The following is a 22,246-nucleotide window of genomic DNA, read 5'->3' as shown; positions in this document are numbered from 1 at the left end:
GTCAATCATAGGTGCAATGGACGATGTAGAAATGCGGAACGGATTTTTCACGTTGCTGTCAGAAATTAGTCTCACGGGGGATTTTACTTGGTTCATCTTTGAAAAAAAATTGCTCGTAGAAGTGAATGCTGTCAAATATTGAGGTCATGAAACTGCCTCTTCTAGCTTCATAGATAAAATACAAGAAAACAGATTGAAATACATGGCAGACGATAAAAATAAATTCAAACATGTCTCACTAGCACTAACGACCATTAATGGACATAAAAGAAGCTTTCGATAGCTAGGTGGTGCTTCTCGTGGGTTTGAACGACATTTTTTATTAGAAGTTTCAATAAAGGCTCAGATTTGTGAAAGACATTGCGATTCGAATAATACCACGCGGGCCACTCGGAAATTTTCTGCGGGCCACATGTGGCCCGCGGGCCACATGTGGCCCGCGGGCCACGGGTTTGACGATTCTAACATAGATGGTCAACAGCAGCAGCCAGAGCAGCTTTATTAAATTTATTCATTTTTTCCCCGATTACTATGGGACCCTATATACTTCACCTAGACCTCGACCATTGCTGTTTAAATATAGCAAGGCACTTTCTAGTTCATTTTGCACACTTTTCCTTCAGTGTTCCTTAAAATGGCATTACTTGGAAACTTGATCGACTTTATGTAAACCAAAATTCCTAGATAATTGAATAGAATCAAATTCTTTGAAATATGGAAAGTAGGCTATTCTAAACGTCCTGTCATTTGGACCCCCAAATAAAAGTCTTCATGCAATAACTTCTGGCATTCTGAACATCTTACTATCTCGCATCACACTGAATATGATGTGAGAATGTAGGCAGCGCACGATGCAATCTCCAAGGGCGGTACATTTACGTTGGAAGTAACTTTACTATGTACACAGCTCACAAGCCGAAAAGAAACCCCAAACTAATTACACAATCAGCATTTCAGAGCATTTTGGCACTCTCCTATACCAAAACGTACTTCACATCTATGATATATATTGTAATATGCGTCCTTACGTGAATTACTTTCTATCTTTTCTCTCCACCTACCCACGCGAAGAGAAGCTTCAATCAAATATAGAAAATAATGGTACCTTACGACGACATATATATAACTTGAATCAAAGTTTGGGATCGGACTCTGCTTCCAGCGTCATCTAAGGTCAGCTCGGTTCATTGAAGTGGCCGTAATCAATTTCTGCTGATTCAAACCCTATAAATAATGCCATGAAAACTAAGCCGATTTTATGTAAATGTTAATTTTTCTTTACCGTTTAAGTAGACAAAAATACAGATAGAGAGAGCTGATAGAAAATAAAGAAAGTATATTATGCACTGTGTAAAACGATTGGTGACCCAAAGGCAAGTGGGCTCAATAGAGTCCCTGGTGTATCATAGCTAGTAAAAGCAGGAAAAACGGTTTTAATAAATTTATTTGCCACAGGTCTCGTGTCTCAGCGTTCAACTTTTGTTTGATAGAATTCCACTCATCTCTAGTTCCACAGAGAAACAAATTGGTCAGATTGAACGAGAATGAAAAACAACTTTTTTCTCTGAAATATGCAGAAGTCTTCGTTTTTATTCTAAAAAAGTATTCAATATTTATTCCATTCTAAGAGAGCAATGTCCAAAGATGGGTACGAATGTACAATGACACAGTACCCGTAGCTTACGGTGTCTACAAATGCCATTTTCTAATTTGTGCCATTTTAGGGCATTTGTCTCACATTTACCAAATTCCCACTATTCCAACTGAACTGTTACTATATAGATTATAGAATATATATTTATATATATATATATATATATATCTTGGAGCAAATGATTACGGTATTCACATGAGGTGACAATCATACAATTGGGACACGAATTATTTTGACGCGTAACTCACCACAAAGTTCGTTATCTAATCATTCAACATTTTCAATTTCAAATAGCAAATCAAGTCTCAACGCGAAGCAATCCACATCGGTGGTATCGATAAGAATATGTAATGAAGTTGCCTTGACTGAGGCTGCTGCTGTTGACCACACCCAAATTTTTGACCAATGACCCTCAATGATTTCGCTCTCGATGTCTTTGTTACAGTGTATATAAAATAAGTTAAACGAAGTTACACTTTATTGATTTGAAAGATGATGCACTCCGAATAAATTTTTTGATCAATAATATTCATAACCACTGCGATTCATTGATTTGTTCAAAGTGGATTTCTTATATATATTTCCTCTCCTTATTCGGGTACAAGGGGGAGAAAAAGGTCCGGCACTACTTTGACAATGATTTGAACCACACTTTGTGATATCTCTCACCAATTCATGCTACGAATTGTTTTTTTGCAATACATATAACACTTTTGATATGTCAAGAGTATGTATTTCACACAAATATTTACTTAACTCAATTCAGGATATATATATGAACTTACTTTGAAAGCTTTATTGCCTTTATCACAAATTTTAATAAACTCGCGATGAATTAGCATTAGTTGAACAAATGAGCAAACATGTATATGCTTGAAGATAAATTAGCATTAGGAATGCAACAGAATTATTCCACGGCGTAACTATAGGTTTTATATCCGTGCCGATTGCATACCGCCATAATAATGAAAAGATGCCGAATTTCGTTTTACTGCATGGTTTCGTTTAATTTTATGAACATTTCTTTTTTCTGGGTATTTATTTCAAAGCATGATAAAACAGTCAAATAATATTCTTGCAGTAAGGATTTTGAAACGTAGTATCATATAATATGATGGAATGAAGAATGTCGTGATCGATATTCCTTACTGTAACTTTTCTAAAATTTTGACTTCGAAAGTCATTAATTTTAGAGTGATTTTTATTTTCTGAATTATATTCTGCCGTTTTTTTTGCGAAAACCTAAAGCTTTACAACTGTAAAGTACACCTAGAAAATGTGCAGATATATAACAGTACATGGAAGAGAATTGTAAACAAAGCTGTAGAAATCATGTAGTATCTCTGGAAACGTCATTTTCTATCCCGTCTGATATCTACATGGAATGACTTACATCTGACGATATAATTCTGAAAATCTTGCTGGAAGAAGGTTGTTTAAACTGCATTATGTTGACATGCATCCTATTTATAACAGCGTGCATTACTGTGGTTATAGATGTCCATAGCCATCCAACCTCGTTCATTTATTACAAATGTGGTTTGACACCAAATGAGAATGTAGACTGGTCTCAGGCAAGTATTTATGAACGTATTTGATGTATGAAGTATACATGCTAAACTAATGGAATACTTCAATAAGTAATTATGAGAACACGTGCCCTTCGAAATGGGGTACGGCAATTTTGGGAAACTCTTTAATACCCAATTGCAAATAAGATCAAATTATATTTAACTTTTCTTGATAGATACCTTCTTCAGTCTGATATCTGTCATCTAAATCTCCAGATGGAATGTTTTCGAGAGTAGTCAATTGTCAAGCTATAAAAAATATCACAAATGACGTCCAAGTCATTTCGACCCGGTGTACTGGTATCTAAGATTACACCACAATTTGCAGATTGGTTCAACGTTTCTTTCCTACAAAAACTCTTTGCAATTCTGAGGATTTTTTTCGTTGAATATGTCATTCAAGAAAAGAACTTGGTCTGATGACTATTTGAAGTATGGCTTTACCTGCTCAACTGAACGTGACTCCAACGCGAGAATGGCGTGAGAATTGCCCCTTTTGAATTGAAGCCACGTATCTCTCAACTGGTTACCGAAAAACAGCAGCAGAAGTATCACTAATAAATCTAATGAATAATTGAAGTTTACTGTTTGTTGCAATTTATTCTGCTACAACCAATGGCGCAATCATTTTTTTTTTGGTGGTTGATACTCTCTTGGCAAAGCATTTCCTTCAAATTTGACTCGCAAAAACAACCTATGCTCAACAGTAAGGCAACGAATTCATATTTTATCAATCGAAGGCGGTCAAATTTTCTATAAATTTGTACAAAATCGACTTCCCCTCAATAAGTTCAGGTTGCGCTCTTAGTTCAAATATTTGGGGTTCGACAGAAGCTTGCGGAATAGCGTGGGGGTTCGGTAGGCTCACAAAGGTAAAGAACCACTGACTTAAGCGGTCCTCGAAAATTTCTTCGTCGTGGAAACTTTGTGGAAACGTTAGGCGCTACGATCTAAACAATTATCAGAATCAATTTCTCCAAATACATTTTCCGTAATACCCCGCCTTTGAAATAGAGTGAAAGAGAGATTGATAGAGAGATCCGATAGTAAATAAAGCAAGTATTCCAAACATTGTCTATCAAACAAACAGTGAAATTGATGAATATTTTTTGTTATGCGTCTGAATATTTATTTGCTATATCTTTCTATAATAAGATGAGTGGATATAATATGAGTCAAACAATCCAATTTTCGGCAGTGGCATTGAGAAAAATTTAGAGGCGATGTCACATTCAAATCAATCAAAGTATTTCTGACGCCAAGAAGATCTTCCGCTGTTGGATATGGTGTTGGTGTAAACACTCCGATCCATCGAATCCCTGAAAAATTTGAGACTTTGTTGTAATAAACGTTGTATTATGAAAATATTTACTGTAGTGAATATTGGTAAGAACTGATCAAAACTAAGTACACCAAGGTATCCGTTTTGGTATCAAATTTCACACAATTTGGATTTTATTAGATTTTGACATCTGTTATTTTGTGCGTGACTGATTGCGCTGGAAACACAACGCTACCATACTTTTTTTTGTCTCATTTAACGCATTTGATGTTTCTCGAAACGGGGACTTAAGGTATAAGATTTCTACTCATGTTTACTTTCACGCAAAGTAAAAACTAATTTGTTCCCTGCAATAGTTACACTTCAAAGATTACCTTCAAATTTATTACAATCAACAGCAAGAATATATGTTAAATAATCTGATGCAAATAAGATCTTTGTGTTGCTATTCACATGAGATTCAACTGTAAGGATAAACACATAAGTTATACAAATGTTTGTGTTACAAGTGGTCACAATAGAAAGTAATGTACAAATATTAAATAAATCAGGTCATAAATTAGGATTTCCATTAGATTTCTTCCGTTTACTATTGGGTTACTTGGTATATTTTATACAATAGTATCGCATATCGCCTTTTTGTTATGGTGATATATTGCAACAGTGCTTAGTTTGTTTTATAAAAAAGGCATAAGTTTCGGTATTTTGTCAAATATATGACTTTCTATTTTTTAAAACTTTTCCTTAAAAATTATTATATGATATCACAAAAACTGTGTTGACGTGTGTTGAAGGTTTTTCTCCAAGATATATTATCGCATGATGTTTGCAAATTCTCCTTGTAGAACTTAAGGTTCATTTGTGCATATACTGTGTCCATGTCTATTTGATTTCGATTGAAAAAGCCTTGGCATCGAAATTTCTTAGACCTTTTCTGAAAAAGTTCATACGCGCAAATCTAAATTCTTCCAACCAAGAGTTAGTTATCGTAAAATTACATTCTCACGTAAGTTCGTTTTGGCAAGTGAGCAAACGTTCGTTGTTGCAAAACTATATTGGCGAAAAAATCCGGGTTGACAGTAGCTTTATTTTAGGAAATGTAATTCGTGCTCGCGAAACCATATTCTCGCTTTTCGCATAAAGCTATATTTTCAAAATTTTGCAGCTACATTTGCCCACGGCCTGCGAACCTGAATTTCGCGAGCCTATCAGAATGCATTGTGATAAATATTAGTTGTGCAGGCGAATCCTTTTCTTATCGGAGTTGGGTCGATAACACAGACATAATGGTGTGGCATGTGAATAGAGTACATGCATCTAAAATACATTGACTGTTTATGTAAATCATTCGAATGACTCTCTCTCTATATAATAATGAGCATATAATAGGCTACTCGCAGCGTTATTTTTAACGGTTTTTAATAAAAAATGGTATGACAAAATGTTACGTAAGTAATACAGTTTGTTTAATATAGTCGAGTTGGTGCCCAATCGTGGCCGGAGTGGTTTCAATTACATATTTGACCTTTGACCCCCAAATAAATAAAAATTGTTGTGTTGAAGCTGTACTAAAAATTCTAGTATTCTCGAATATATTTCAATAAAACACAACTGAAAATAATATTATAATCAAAATTCATTGAATAATTTTCGAGAAAATAGGGTTCAACATTTTTTTATTCATCGTTTTTTGGTCATAACTTTTAATATAATTAAAACAAACCAAAAATGTTGTTACCATTCAATTGGTATTTGAGAGACGCATTCAACGATATATTACTTAATGATTGGATAGCTAAAAAAAATTAAAAATTTTGAAATTTGCAAATAAATGGGGTTGGGAAACTACTTATTATCGCATATCGAATTAAGTTACTAGGGTTTCATTGATTATAATTTGATTTTCCGCCTTTGATGTTCGTTTTTTCAGTTGTATTCAAATATATTTGAATATAACAAGTGCATTGCACGTGCTTTCCATCAACTTCAGGCAAAAATCTCAAAATATCGCTTCAAGATGGATGGTGATGTTATCAAAAACGCAATTTTCGCCGTAATTATTAGGTTTTCTAGCGATAATATAATGTATTAGCAATTAAAAGTATTTATATGAGCAAGTTAAAACTAAACCTAGTATCTTGGTACTTCACATCATTAAATCGAACCTTTACCTGATTAATTAACCATTTTTTAAACAAATATAGTTACCATTTCGGGAACGGGAAGAAGAATCGGCAATGTATGAAAACTCGAATTCCCGCAGAATTAAATCCAATAGCTCGGTCTAGGAAGGCATCTAACTTTTCCTTTCCCATTGAATGCAAAGTTTCGTGTTCTGATGACCATGAGTTTGCTTAATCATATAATTCAAACTGGAGAACAAAGGGAATGAAAGTGGAAAACGAAATAACTTGATATCGGCACGAGCGACTTAGACTTGCGGTATAGAAAGTTGTCCTAATTCCTACATTTCTACGAGTCTCAATAACAAGTTTCAAGTATTCCATTTGTTAATTGGGAATACATCCGCTGAAAGGTCACAGAGCTTTTAAATATGCCACAGTTTATTAAAATAGATTTTAGGGCTAATTACCTCCTTGTAATATGAATTTCAACTGTGCAGCGTTCAATTTCCGATTTTCAGGTAATTTATTTTTCCGAGTGGGATTCGTCGAAAATAGCCACTGAAATGAAAATATATGGAACGATCTTCTCTCTCGTTTTGCGTTGTCTCGCCGCGGGATCATGTGATCGCCGCCATCTTGGCATCTATGCTTCCAAAGTTTCTTCGTGTTGCATATGGTTTTGGCCAGTTTTCGTCTATTTTACTACCCAGTGCGCCGCATATAAATTTATATTCGACACTTTGTGGGTGTTCAAATACAAATGTATTCGAGTTGTATTTTTAGAGCCTGATGTAGGTCTCGTTCTTGAAAAAATTTGGTTGTTTAGGTTTAGGCGATTGTACAATAGATATAAGTGGAAACAATTGTTTTTGCCTGGTATCATGAAATGCAATAACCTCCACGGGGGAGATTTCACCTAAGTCTCCAGTATAGGAAGAAGAGAAGTTTAGTTGATACTGCCGTAGTCTGTGTACCAAGTTGAGGTTAGGCCATAACTTTATTCCGACTTTTCTTATTTTAGTTCCAATACAAGTTCGGGTACTGTGTGTGTTACTCAAATGGATATACCCTTCGGTCCCTTTACACAAGTTGATGTAAAGTAGGCGAACAATATTAGTTACCTCCTCATTGGACAATTTAAATATATATCTCGGGTAGGCCACTACGGCGCCAGGCCACGCAAAATACTTACGGCAATAAAATATGGCCAAATACAGGCAAATGGGTAATCGATTCCGATAAGCCCTCTTGGCTGATGTTCTGTGATCGTTTTTGTTCGCTTCTGACTGATACGTTGGCCATATTAGTAACCACGACTTACGCATATTCATATAACTGCCAAAATTAGACCGTATGGTGGGCTGGGGTATATTAGCGTTTGATATGTAATGAGAAACTAATCAAGAACATGCGAATATGCAAAAAAAAAATCGACACAAATAATTAATTACTGTTAAATTCCCATAAGAAATGCATTGCGCACATCGAAAAACTTGGAAGCATGTCGTCAAAACGAGAGAGGCTTCAAATGATAGAAGCACACTCTATATTTCTGTGAAAATAGCTCACAATGTACTAGAGCAGTGGTTCTTAACCGCCGGTCCGCGGCAACCTTGCTGTCGGTCCGCCAAATATATTCCGATAATAAAATATGTTATACATAAGAAAACCGCAAAATTTACGGCGTGTCCGGTAATTTTGTGATTTTTTACCTTTTATTGATTGGGGTTGTTTCCGCCTTACAAAATTATCATTTTGGATAAGTACAATAGTCGAGCGCGAACAAATAGTTAATATTTACCGATATTATAACTGTTTTCTGACAATATTGTACACGAGAGCGCCTCAGAGCACTGCCCATTTTTGTGAAAGATGCGGGGCTCGCAAGGGTGGTAGTACGTGGTCTTCGAACGTACCGTCGATCACGCGCTTCGGTTTTGCTCTACCTTCCCGTTCCACATTACGCCGTTATTATTATCACAGGTGTTCTCACTTTTGCACAACCTAATTCATTTTTGTTATAATTTGATATGTTTCTCCCATTGTCGGCACTTGCGAGAGAAGTGGAAGGGGCAAACGAAGTGTATTTCATTACAACAATTAATCATCATCGCTAAAAACACAAAATAGGTTTAACGTTGTTATACACAATTTTAAGCACCGGACATATCTTTTCACGTTATGAAGTTTGTGCAAGGCCCGAGCATAATTTGATAAATATCATAGCATTTAGTATGTCGAAACGCTTATCCGACTTTTCAGACCACAGAAACTATCCAAAAAAGATGTACGTTTTTGTATTCGAGATATAAAATAATCGTTAATTCCATCACGCTTTCGTGAAATAGTACAATTTACTAAATTGAAGGAAAGTTTTATTTCATTGCACCAGTGTTTGGGCTACCAAGCGTTTTGCCAGAATATTTTAAACGAATTGTCCAATATTAGGTATTTTTAATATACATACATACATGCATGAATGACGTTACAAAGTAAAACTGACTACGCTCACCCACGCATGAAGCTACAAAGTAAAACTGACTACTGTAACGTCATCAAAGCATGATTGAGCATAGTCAGTTTTACTTTGTAACGCCATGCATTGGTGAGCGTAGTCAGTTGTACTTTGTAACTCCATGTATGAGTGAGCGTAAAGTACAACTGACTACGCTCACCAATGCATGGCGTTACAAAGTAAAACTGACTATGCTCAATCATGCTTTGATGACGTTACAAAGTAAAAACTGGCTACGCTTACTCATGCATGGCGTTACAAAGTAAAACTGACTACACTCACCCAAGCATGAAGTTACAAAGTAAAACTGACTCGTTGACCCATGCATAAAGTTACAAACAAAATGAAACAGACTATGCTCACTCATGCATGAAGTTACAAACTAAAACTGACTATGCTCACTCTTGCATGAAGTTATAAAGTAAAACTGACTATGTGCTCACTCATGCATGAAGTTACAAAGTAAAACTGGCCACACCCACTCATGCATGACGCATGAAGTTACAAAGTAAAACCGACTACGTAAAACTGACTACGCTCACTCAAGCAAGACGATACGAAATAAAAATGACTTTGCTCACTCATGCATGAAGTTACAGTAAAACAAACTACGCTCACCCATGCACGGCGTTACAAAGTACAACCCGATGAATAAACCCGACTACGCTCACTCATGCATGAAATTACAAATTAAAACCGACTATGCTCACCCATGCATGAAGTTGCAAAGTAAAACTGACTATGCGCACCCATTCATGAAGTTGCAAAACTGCCATTCGAAGTTGCAAAGTAAACTGACTATGCTCATCCATGCATGAAGTTGCAAAGTAAAACTGATCATGCTCACCACCCATGCATGAAGTTTCTTGGTGGCCTCTCACTGCATTTCTTTTGGTGATAGTCTTTCGGAATATTTGTCTATCACTTATCACTTTAACTGTGGACTAGCTCTGCCATTTCGAAACGGTATAGAACAAGACATTCAAAATTTATCAGAGCAAATAAATTTTTTTATTATACAGATATATTTTCTTCATTTATTATATATATGCAAAATACAACTAAAACATATTGCAAAGTAAGTGGAGTAGTCACATATTTAATTAAATATTCTAAATAGATTTGTCAGTAATATACCGTATATTCAATTGCATATGGTAACATTGCATTTTTTAATAAATAAAATAAAAAAGGATTTTCTAAAATGTCAAAATATAATACCGAGCTTCCATGTGGACCCAAGGGGTGTCGGTTTTCCCACTCGTTAGGACTTGTAGATGGGGTCCTATCGCGCTCCAGAAAAATCTGAAACGCCCTATGCCCATATTTAAATGCCAAACGGATACATGACTATACCAATAAAACCACAGTGAACAATCAAAACGTTGACTCCCACAAATAGTGGCTTGTCAAAATCATAAAACACCACCCAGTCATTAATGCATTATATAATACCTCATAGTGATTGTCTTCACAGATCTTGTTCGGCTTCTTCTATTTCTCGGTAAGTAATCTTCTGAAAACAAAAACCATTTAATAAAAATATTCAATAGAATCGAAATTATTAATAAAATTCACTTAATTGAACTTCTCACCATTAAAAATATCTAAGCCTAATAAAATTCGTAAAAATATTTACATGTAATGTGTAGATTTTCCTTGTATCTGTCTTTTTTAATTTTTTCAGTGCCTTCAAAGTTCTGTGCCTGAGAAGCTAGAATAACATTAAAAAAATCTAAGCCTAATAAAAACCCTATCATTCCTAATGGCGGGAATGGGTCTAAATCTATCTATACCGAATAAAATATTAAAAACAAAGAAGCCATGGCAAGATCTGCTAATTTTTTTCTTCTTTTGTCGGTATCACGATATCCTGGTTCCTGTTGAAAATACCTCAAAAAAAGAAGAGAAAATAATGATTAAGACAAATAAGATAGGGAAATATGGATAGAGCATATTACTAAAAAAGCTTCATTAATAAATATTCAATGTCAGCAATGAACATAATACTTCGTGCATTACTATATCAGTATTAATATAATCAAAAAAGAATCATATCGAACTAAAATCAAAATGAACACTAGATAGAAGGAGTAAGCCTGACTAATGAAACACTTGTAACATACTTACCGGAATTTCAAATTTGTCTCTGATTCCGTCTTTTTTCAATTTCTCTAGTGCCATCAAAATTTTGTGCCTGAGAATCTAAGATAATATTAACAATATCCAAGCCTAATAAAATTCGTAAAAATATTTACATGTAGTTTGTAGATTTTCCTTGCATCCGTATTTTCTTAATTTTCCAAGTCCATTCATAGTTCTGTGCCTGAGAAGCTAGAATAACATTAAAAATATCTAAGCCTAATAAAAACCCTATTATTCCTAATGGCGGGAATGGGTCTAAATCTATCTATACCAAATAAAATATTAAGAACAAAAAAGCCATGGCAACCCTGTTAATACTTTTCTTCTTTTGTCGGTGTCACGATATCCTGGTTCCTGTTGAAAATATCTTAAAAGTAGAAGAGAAATTAATGATTATGACAAACACAGATAGGAAAATATGGATACAGCATATTACGAAAAAAGCTTTATTAAATAATAATAAATATCAGCAATAAACATAATACTTCGTGCATTAATGTATCAGTATTAATGAACACCAGATGGAAAGAGTAATCCTGCCTAATGAAACACATGCAACATACTTACCGGTATTTTAGATTTGTCTCTGATTTTTTTCTTTTTTCAATTTCTTCAGTCTTCAAAATTTTGTGCCTGTGAAGCTGAGATAACATTAACAATATCTAAGCCTAATAAAATTTGTAAGAATATTTACATTCAATTTGTAGATTTTCCTTGTATCAGTCTTTTCCTATTTTCTTCAATGTTTCCTTGTATCAGTCTTTTCCTAATTTCCCTATTGCCTTCATAATTCTTTGCCTGAGAATCTAGAATACCATTAAAAATATCTGAGCCTAATAAAAACCCTATTATTCCTAATGGCGGGAATGGGTCTAAATCTATCTATACCCAATAAAATATTAAAAACGAAAAAGCCATGGCAACCCTGTTAATACTTTTCTTCTTTTGTCGGTGTGGCGATATCCTGGTTCCTATTGGAAATATCTTAAAAATAGAAGAGAATTTAATGATTATGACAAACACAGATATATGGATACAGCATATTACGAAAAAAGCTTTATTAAATAATATCAAATATTCAATATCAGCAATGAACATAGTACTTCGTGCATTACTGTATCAGTATTAATATAATCAAAAAAGTATTATATCGAACTAAAATCAAAATGAACACTAGATAGAAGGAGTAAGCCTGACTAATGAACCACTTGCAACATACTTACCGGAATTTCAGATTTGTCTCTGATTCCGACTTTTTTCAATTTCTCCAGTGCCTTCAAAATTTTGAGCCTGAGAAGCTAAGATAATATTAACAATATTTAAGCCTAATAAAATTTGTAAAAATATTTACATGTAATTTGTAGATTTTCCTTGCATCCGTCTTTTCCTAATTTTCATAGTCCCTTCATAGTTCTGTGCCTGAGAATCTAGAATAACATTAAAAGTATCTAAGCCTAATAAAAAACCCTATTATGCCTAATGGCGGGAATGGGTCTAAATCTAACTATACCAAATAAAATGTTAAAAACAAAAAAGCCATGGCAACCCTGTTAATACTTTTCTTCTTTTGTCGGTGTGACGATATCCTGGTTCCTGTTGAAAATATCTTAAAAATAAAAGAGAATTTAATGATTATGACAAACAAAAATAGAAAAATATGGATACAGCATATTACTAAAAAAGCTTTATTAATAAATATTCAATATCAGCAATAAACATAATACTTCGGTGCATTATTGTATCAGTATTAATGAACACCAGGTGGAAAGAGTAATCCTGTCTAATGAAACACATGTAACATACTTACCGGAATTTCAGATTTGTCTCCGATTTCGTCTTCTTTTAATTTCTTCAGTGTCTTCAAAATTTTGTGCCTGTGAAGCTTAGATAACATTAACAATATCTAAGCTTAATAAAATTTGTAAGAATATTTACATTCAATTTGTAGATTTTCCTTGTATCAGTCTTTTCCTATTTTCTTCATTGTTTCCTTGTATCAGTCTTTTCCTAATTTCCCTATTGCCTTCATAATTCTTTGCCTGAGAATCTAGAATACCATTAAAAATATCTAAGCCTAAAAAAAACCTATTATTCCTAATGGCGGGAATGGGTCTAAAGCTATCTATACCAAATAAAATATTAAAAACTTAAAAGCCATGGCAACCCTGTTAATACTTTTCTTCTTTTGTCGGTGTGACGATATCCTGGTTCCTGTTGAAAATATCTTAAAAATAGAAGAGAAATTATTGATTATGACAAACACAGATAGGAAAATATGGATACAGCATATTACGAAAAAAGCTTTATTAAATAATATTAAATATTCAATATCAGCAATGAACATATTACTTCGTGCATTACTGTATCAGTATTAATATAATTAAAAAAGTATTATATCGAACTAAAATCAAAATAAACACTAGATAGGAGTAAGCCTGACTAATGAAACACTTGCAACATACTTACCGGAATTTCAGATTTGTCTCCGATTCCGTCTTTTTTCAATTTCTCCAGTGCCTTCAAAATTTTGAGCCTGAGAAGCTAAGATATTAATAACAATATCTAAGCCTAATAAAATTTGTAAAAATATTTACATGTAATTTGTAGATTTTCCTTGCATCCGTCTTTTTCTAATTTTCTCAGTCCCTTCATAGTTCTGTGCCTGAGAAGCTAGAATAACATTAAAAGTATCTCATCCTAATAAAAACCCTATTATTCTTAATGGCGGGAATGGGTCTAAATCTATCTATACCAAATAAAATATTAAAAACAAAAAAGCCATGGCAACCCTGTTAATACTTTTCTTCATTTGTCGGTGTCACGATCTCCTGGTTCCTGTTGAAAATATCTTAAAAGTAGAAGAGAAATTAATGATTATGACAAACACAGATAGGAAAATATGGATACAGCATATTACGAAAAAAGCTTTATTAAATAATATTAAATATTCAATATCAGCAATAAACATAGTACTTCTTGCATTACTGTATCAGTATTAATATAATCAAAAAAGTATTATATCGAACTAAAATCAAAATGAACACTAGATAGGAGTAAGCCTGACTAATGAAACACTTGCAACATACTTACCGGAATTTCAGATTTGTCTCCGATTTCGTCTTCTTTTAATTTCTTCAGTGTCTTCAAAATTTTGTGCCTGTGAAGCTTAGATAACATTAACAATATCTAAGCCTAATAAAATTTGTAAGAATATTTACATTCAATTTGTAGATTTTCCTTGTATCAGTCTTTTCCTATTTTCTTCATTGTTTCCTTGTATCAGTCTTCTCCTAATTTCCCTATTGCCTTCATAATTCTTTGCCTGAGAATCTAGAATACCATTAAAAATATCTAAGCCTAAAAAAAACCCTATTATTCCTAATGGCGGGAATGGGTCTAAATCTATCTATACCAAATAAAATATTAAAAACTTAAATGCCATGGCAACCCTGTTAATACTTTTCTTCTTTTGTCGGTGTGACGATATCCTGGTTCCTGTTGAAAATATCTTAAAAATAGAAGAGAAATTATTGATTATGACAAACACAGATAGGAAAATATGGATACAGCATATTACGAAAAAAGCTTTATTAAATAATATTAAATATTCAATATCAGCAATGAACATATTACTTCTTGCATTACTGTATCAGTATTAATATAATCAAAAAAGTATTATGTCAAACTAAAATCAAAATGAACATTAGATAGGAGTAAGCCTGCCTAATGAAACACTTGCAACATACTTACCGGAATTTCAGATTTGTCTCTGATTTCGTCTTCTTTTAATTTCTTCAGTGTCTTCAAAATTTTGTGCCTGTGAAGCTTAGATAACATTAACAATATCTAAGCCTAATAAAATTTGTAAGAATTTTTACATTCAATTTGTAGATTTTTCTTGTATCAGTCTTTTCCTATTTTCTTCATTGTTTCCTTGTATCAGTCTTTTCCTAATTTCCCTATTGCCTTCATAATTCTTTGCCTGAGAATCTAGAATACCATTAAAAATATCTAAGCCTAATAAAAACCCTATTATTCCTAATGGCGGGAATGGGTCTAAATCTATCTATAGCAAATAAAATATTAAAAACAAAAAAGCCATGGCAACCCTGTTAATACTTTTCTTCTTTTGTCGGTGTGACGATATCCTGGTTCCTGTTGAAAATATCTTAAAAATAATAGAGAAATTATTGATTATGACAAACACAGATAGGAAAATATGGATACAGCATATTACGAAAAAAGCTTTATTAAATAATATTAAATATTCAATATCAGCAATGAACATAGTACTTCGTGCATTACTGTATCAGTATTAATATAATTAAAAAAGTATTATATCGAACTAAAATCAAAATAAACACTAGATAGGAGTAAGCCTGACTAATGAAACACTTGCAACATACTTACCGGAATTTCAGATTTGTCTCCGATTCCGTCTTTTTTCAATTTCTCCAGTGCCTTCAAAATTTTGAGCCTGAGAAGCTAAGATATTAATAACAATATCTAAGCCTAATAAAATTTGTAAAAATATTTACATGTAATTTGTAGATTTTCCTTGCATCCGTCTTTTTCTAATTTTCTCAGTCCCTTCATAGTTCTGTGCCTGAGAAGCTAGAATAACATTAAAAGTATCTCATCCTAATAAAAACCCTATTATTCTTAATGGCGGGAATGGGTCTAAATCTATCTATACCAAATAAAATATTAAAAACAAAATAGCCATGGCAACCCTGTTAATACTTTTCTTCATTTGTCGGTGTCACGATCTCCTGGTTCCTGTTGAAAATATCTTAAAAGTAGAAGAGAAATTAATGATTATGACAAACACAGATAGGAAAATATGGATACAGCATATTACGAAAAAAGCTTTATTAAATAATATTAAATATTCAATATCAGCAATAAACATAGTACTTCTTGCATTACTGTATCGGTATTAATATAATTAAAAAAGTATTATATCGAACTAAAATCAAAATGAACACTAGATAGGAGTAAGCCTGACTAATGAAACACTTGCAACATACTTACCGGAATTTCAGATTTGTCTCCGATTTCGTCTTTTTTTAATTTCTTCAGTGTCTTCAAAATTTTGTGCCTGTGAAGCTTAGATAACATTAACAATATCTAAGCCTAATAAAATTTGTAAGAATATTTACATTCAATTTGTAGATTTTCCTTGTATCAGTCTTTTCCTATTTTCTTCATTGTTTCCTTGTATCAGTCTTTTCCTAATTTCCCTATTGCCTTCATAATTCTTTGCCTGAGAATCTAGAATACCATTAAAAATATCTAAGCCTAAAAAAAAACCTATTATTCCTAATGGCGGGAATGGGTCTAAATCTATCTATACCAAATAAAATAATAAAAACTTAAAAGCCATGGCAACCCTGTTAATACTTTTCTTCTTTTGTCGGTGTGACGATATCCTGGTTCCTGTTGAAAATATCTTAAAAATAGAAGAGAAATTATTGATTATGACAAACACAGATAGGAAAATATGGATACAGCATATTACGAAAAAAGCTTTATTAAATAATATTAAATATTCAATATCAGCAATGAACATATTACTTCTTGCATTACTGTATCAGTATTACCATAATCAAAAAAGTATTATATCGAACTAAAATCAAAATGAACACTAGATAGGAGTAAGCCTGCCTAATGAAACACTTGCAACATACTTACCGGAATTTCAGATTTGTCTCTGATTTCGTCTTCTTTTAATTTCTTCAGTGTCTTCAAAATTTTGTGCCTGTGAAGCTTAGATAACATTAACAATATCTAAGCTTAATAAAATTTGTAAGAATATTTACATTCAATTTGTAGATTTTCCTTGTATCAGTCTTTTCCTATTTTCTTCATTGTTTCCTTGTATCAGTCTTTTCCTAATTTCCCTATTGCCTTCATAATTCTTTGCCTGAGAATCTAGAATACCATTAAAAATATCTGAGCCTAAAAAAAACCTATTATTCCTAATGGCGGGAATGGGTCTAAAGCTATCTATACCAAATAAAATATTAAAAACAAAAAAGCCATGGCAACCCTGTTAATACTTTTCTTCTTTTGTCGGTGTGACGATATCCTGGTTCCTGTTGAAAATATCTTAAAAATAGAAGATAAATTATTGATTATGACAAACACAGATAGGAAAATATGGATACAGCATATTACGAAAAAAGCTTTATTAAATAATATTAAATATTCAATATCAGCAATGAACATATTACTTCGTGCATTACTGTATCAGTATTAATATAATTAAAAAAGTATTATATCGAACTAAAATCAAAATAAACACTAGATAGGAGTAAGCCTGACTAAGGAAACACTTGCAACATACTTACCGGAATTTCAGATTTGTCTCCGATTCCGTCTTTTTTCAATTTCTCCAGTGCCTTCAAAATTTTGAGCCTGAGAAGCTAAGATATTAATAACAATATCTAAGCCTAATAAAATTTGTAAAAATATTTACATGTAATTTGTAGATTTTCCTTGCATCCGTCTTTTTCTAATTTTCTTAGTCCCTTCATAGTTCTGTGCCGGAGAAGCTAGAATAACATTAAAAGTATCTCATCCTAATAAAAACCCTATTATTCTTAATGGCGGGAATGGGTCTAAATCTATCTATACCAAATAAAATATTAAAAACAAAAAAGCCATGGCAACCCTGTTAATACTTTTCTTCATTTGTCGGTGTCACGATGTCCTGGTTCCTGTTGAAAATATCTTAAAAGTAGAAGAGAAATTAATGATTATGACAAACACAGATAGGAAAATATGGATACAGCATATTACGAAAAAAGCTTTATTAAATAATATTAAATATTCAATATCAGCAATAAACATAGTACTTCTTGCATTACTGTATCAGTATTAATATAATCAAAAAAGTATTATATCGAACTAAAATCAAAATGAACACTAGATAGGAGTAAGCCTGACTAATGAAACACTTGCAACATACTTACCGGAATTTCAGATTTGTCTCCGATTTCGTCTTCTTTTAGTTTCTTCAGTGTCTTCAAAATTTTGTGCTTGTGAAGCTTAGATAACATTAACAATATCTAAGCCTAATAAAATTTGTAATAATATTTACATTCAATTTGTAGATTTTCCTTGTATCAGTGTTTTCCTATTTTCTTCATTGTTTCCTTGTATCAGTCTTTTCCTAATTTCCCTATTGCCTTCATAATTCTTTGCCTGAGAATCTAGAATACCATTAAAAATATCTAAGCCTAAAAAAAAACCTATTATTCCTAATGGCGGGAATGGGTCTAAATCTATCTATACCAAATAAAATATTAAAAACTTAAAAGCCATGGCAACCCTGTTAATACTTTTCTTCTTTTGTCGGTGTGACGATATCCTGGTTCCTGTTGAAAATATCTTAAAAATAGAAGAGAAATTATTGATTATGACAAACACAGATAGGAAAATATGGATACAGCATATTACGAAAAAAGCTTTATTAAATAATATTAAATATTCAATATCAGCAATAAACATAGTACTTCTTGCATTACTGTATCAGTATTAATATAATCAAAAAAGTATTATATCGAACTAAAATCAAAATGAACACTAGATAGGAGTAAGCCTGACTAATGAAACACTTGCAACATACTTACCGGAATTTCAGATTTGTCTCCGATTTCGTCTTCTTTTAATTTCTTCAGTGTCTTCAAAATTTTGTGCCTGTGAAGCTTAGATAACATTAACAATATCTAAGCCTAATAAAATTTGTAAGAATATTTACATTCAATTTGTAGATTTTCCTTGTATCAGTCTTTTCCTATTTTCTTCATTGTTTCCTTGTATCAGTCTTTTCCTAATTTCCCTTTTGCCTTCATAATTCTTTGCCTGAGAATCTAGAATACCATTAAAAATATCTAAGCCTAAAAAAAACCCTATTATTCCTAATGGCGGGAATGGGTCTAAATCTATCTATACCAAATAAAATATTAAAAACTTAAAAGCCATGGCAACCCTGTTAATACTTTTCTTCTTTTGTCGGTGTGACGATATCCTGGTTCCTGTTGAAAATATCTTAAAAATAGAAGAGAAATTATTGATTATGACAAACACAGATAGGAAAATATGGATACAGCATATTACGAAAAAAGCTTTATTAAATAATATTAAATATTCAATATCAGCAATGAACATATTACTTCTTGCATTACTGTATCAGTATTAATATAATCAAAAAAGTATTATATCAAACTAAAATCAAAATGAACATTAGATAGGAGTAAGCCTGCCTAATGAAACACTTGCAACATACTTACCGGAATTTCAGATTTGTCTCTGATTTCGTCTTCTTTTAATTTCTTCAGTGTCTTCAAAATTTTGTGCCTGTGAAGCGTAGATAACATTAACAATATCTAAGCCTAATAAAATTTGTAAAAATATTTACATGTAATTTGTAGATTTTCCTTGCATCCGTCTTTTCCTAATTTTCTCAGTCCCTTCATAGTTCTGTGCCTGAGAAGCTAGAATAACATTAAAAGTATCTCATCCTAATAAAAACCCTATTATTCTTAATGGCGGGAATGGGTCTAAATCTATCTATACCAAATAAAATATTAAAAACAAAAAAGCCATGGCAACCCTGTTAATACTTTTCTTCATTTGTCGGTGTCACGATCTCCTGGTTCCTGTTGAAAATATCTTAAAAGTAGAAGAGAAATTAATGATTATGACAAACACAGATAGGAAAATATGGATACAGCATATCACGAAAAAAGCTTTATTAAATAATATTAAATATTCAATATCAGCAATAAACATAGTACTTCTTGCATTACTGTATCAGTATTAATATAATTAAAAAAGTATTATATCGAACTAAAATCAAAATGAACACTAGATAGGAGTAAGCCTGACTAATGAAACACTTGCAACATACTTACCGGAATTTCAGATTTGTCTCCGATTTCGTCTTCTTTTAATTTCTTCAGTGTCTTCAAAATTTTGTGCCTGTGAAGCTTAGATAACATTAACAATATCTAAGCCTAATAAAATTTGTAAGAATATTTACATTCAATTTGTAGATTTTCCTTGTATCAGTCTTTTCCTATTTTCTTCATTGTTTCCTTGTATCAGTCTTTTCCTAATTTCCCTATTGCCTTCATAATTCTTTGCCTGAGAATCTAGAATACCATTAAAAATATCTAAGCCTAAAAAAAAACCTATTATTCCTAATGGCGGGAATGGGTCTAAATCTATCTATACCAAATAAAATATTAAAAACTTAAAAGCCATGGCAACCCTGTTAATACTTTTCTTCTTTTGTCGGTGTGACGATATCCTGGTTCCTGTTGAAAATATCTTAAAAATAGAAGAGAAATTATTGATTATGACAAACACAGATAGGAAAATATGGATACAGCATATTACGAAAAAAGCTTTATTAAATAATATTAAATATTCAATATCAGCAATGAACATATTACTTCTTGCATTACTGTATCAGTATTAACATAATCAAAAAAGTATTATATCGAACTAAAATCAAAATGAACACTAGATAGGAGTAAGCCTGCCTAATGAAACACTTGCAACATACTTACCGGAATTTCAGATTTGTCTCTGATTTCGTCTTCTTTTAATTTCTTCAGTGTCTTCAAAATTTTGTGCCTGTGAAGCTTAGATAGCATTAACAATATCTAAGCCTAATAAAATTTGCAAGAATATTTACATTCAATTTGTAGATTTTCCTTGAATCAGTCTTTTCCTATTTTCTTCATTGTTTCCTTGTATCAGTGTTTTCCTAATTTCCCTATTGCCTTTATAATTCTTTGCCTGAGAATCTAGAATACCATTAAAAATATCTAAGCCTAATAAAAACCCTATTATCCCTAATGGCGGGAATGGGTCTAAATCTATCTATACCAAATAAAATATTAAAAACAAAAATTCCATGGCAACCCTGTTAATACTTTTCTTCTTTTGTCGGTGTGACGATATCCTGGTTCCTGTTGAAAATATCTTAAAAATAGAAGAGAAATTATTGATTATGACAAACACAGATAGGAAAATATGGATACAGCATATTACGAAAAAAGCTTTATTAAATAATATTAAATATTCAATATCAGCAATGAACATATTACTTCTTGCATTACTGTATCAGTATTAACATAATCAAAAAAGTATTATATCGAACTAAAATCAAAATGAACACTAGATAGGAGTAAGCCTGCCTAATGAAACACTTGCAACATACTTACCGGAATTTCAGATTTGTCTCTGATTTCGTCTTCTTTTAATTTCTTCAGTGTCTTCAAAATTTTGTGCCTGTGAAGCTTAGATAACATTAACAATATCTAAGCCTAATAAAATTTGCAAGAATATTTACATTCAATTTGTAGATTTTCCTTGAATCAGTCTTTTCCTATTTTCTTCATTGTTTCCTTGTATCAGTGTTTTCCTAATTTCCCTATTGCCTTTATAATTCTTTGCCTGAGAATCTAGAATACCATTAAAAATATCTAAGCCTAATAAAAACCCTATTATCCCTAATGGCGGGAATGGGTCTAAATCTATCTATACCAAATAAAATATTAAAAACAAAAAAGCCATGGCAACCCTGTTAATACTTTTCTTCTTTTGTCGGTGTGACGATATCCTGGTTCCTGTTGAAAATATCTTAAAAATAGAAGAGAAATTATTGATTATGACAAACACAGATAGGAAAATATGGATACAGCATATTACGAAAAAAGCTTTATTAAATAATATTAAATATTCAATATCAGCAATGAACATAGTACTTCGTGCATTACTGTATCAGTATTTATATAATCAAAAAAGTGTAATATCGAACTAAAATCAAAATGAACACTAGATAGGAGTAAGCCTGACTAATGAAACACTTGCAACATATTTACCGGAATTTCAGATTTGTCTCTGATTTCGTCTTCTTTTAATTTCTTCAGTGTC

The sequence above is a fragment of the Styela clava genome, chromosome 10 (genome assembly GCF_964204865.1).
Source record: "Styela clava chromosome 10, kaStyClav1.hap1.2, whole genome shotgun sequence".
In the NCBI taxonomy this organism is placed as follows: domain Eukaryota; kingdom Metazoa; phylum Chordata; class Ascidiacea; order Stolidobranchia; family Styelidae; genus Styela; species Styela clava.
The sequence above is the reverse complement of the archived record's forward strand: the minus strand, read 5'-3'. Positions refer to the sequence as shown.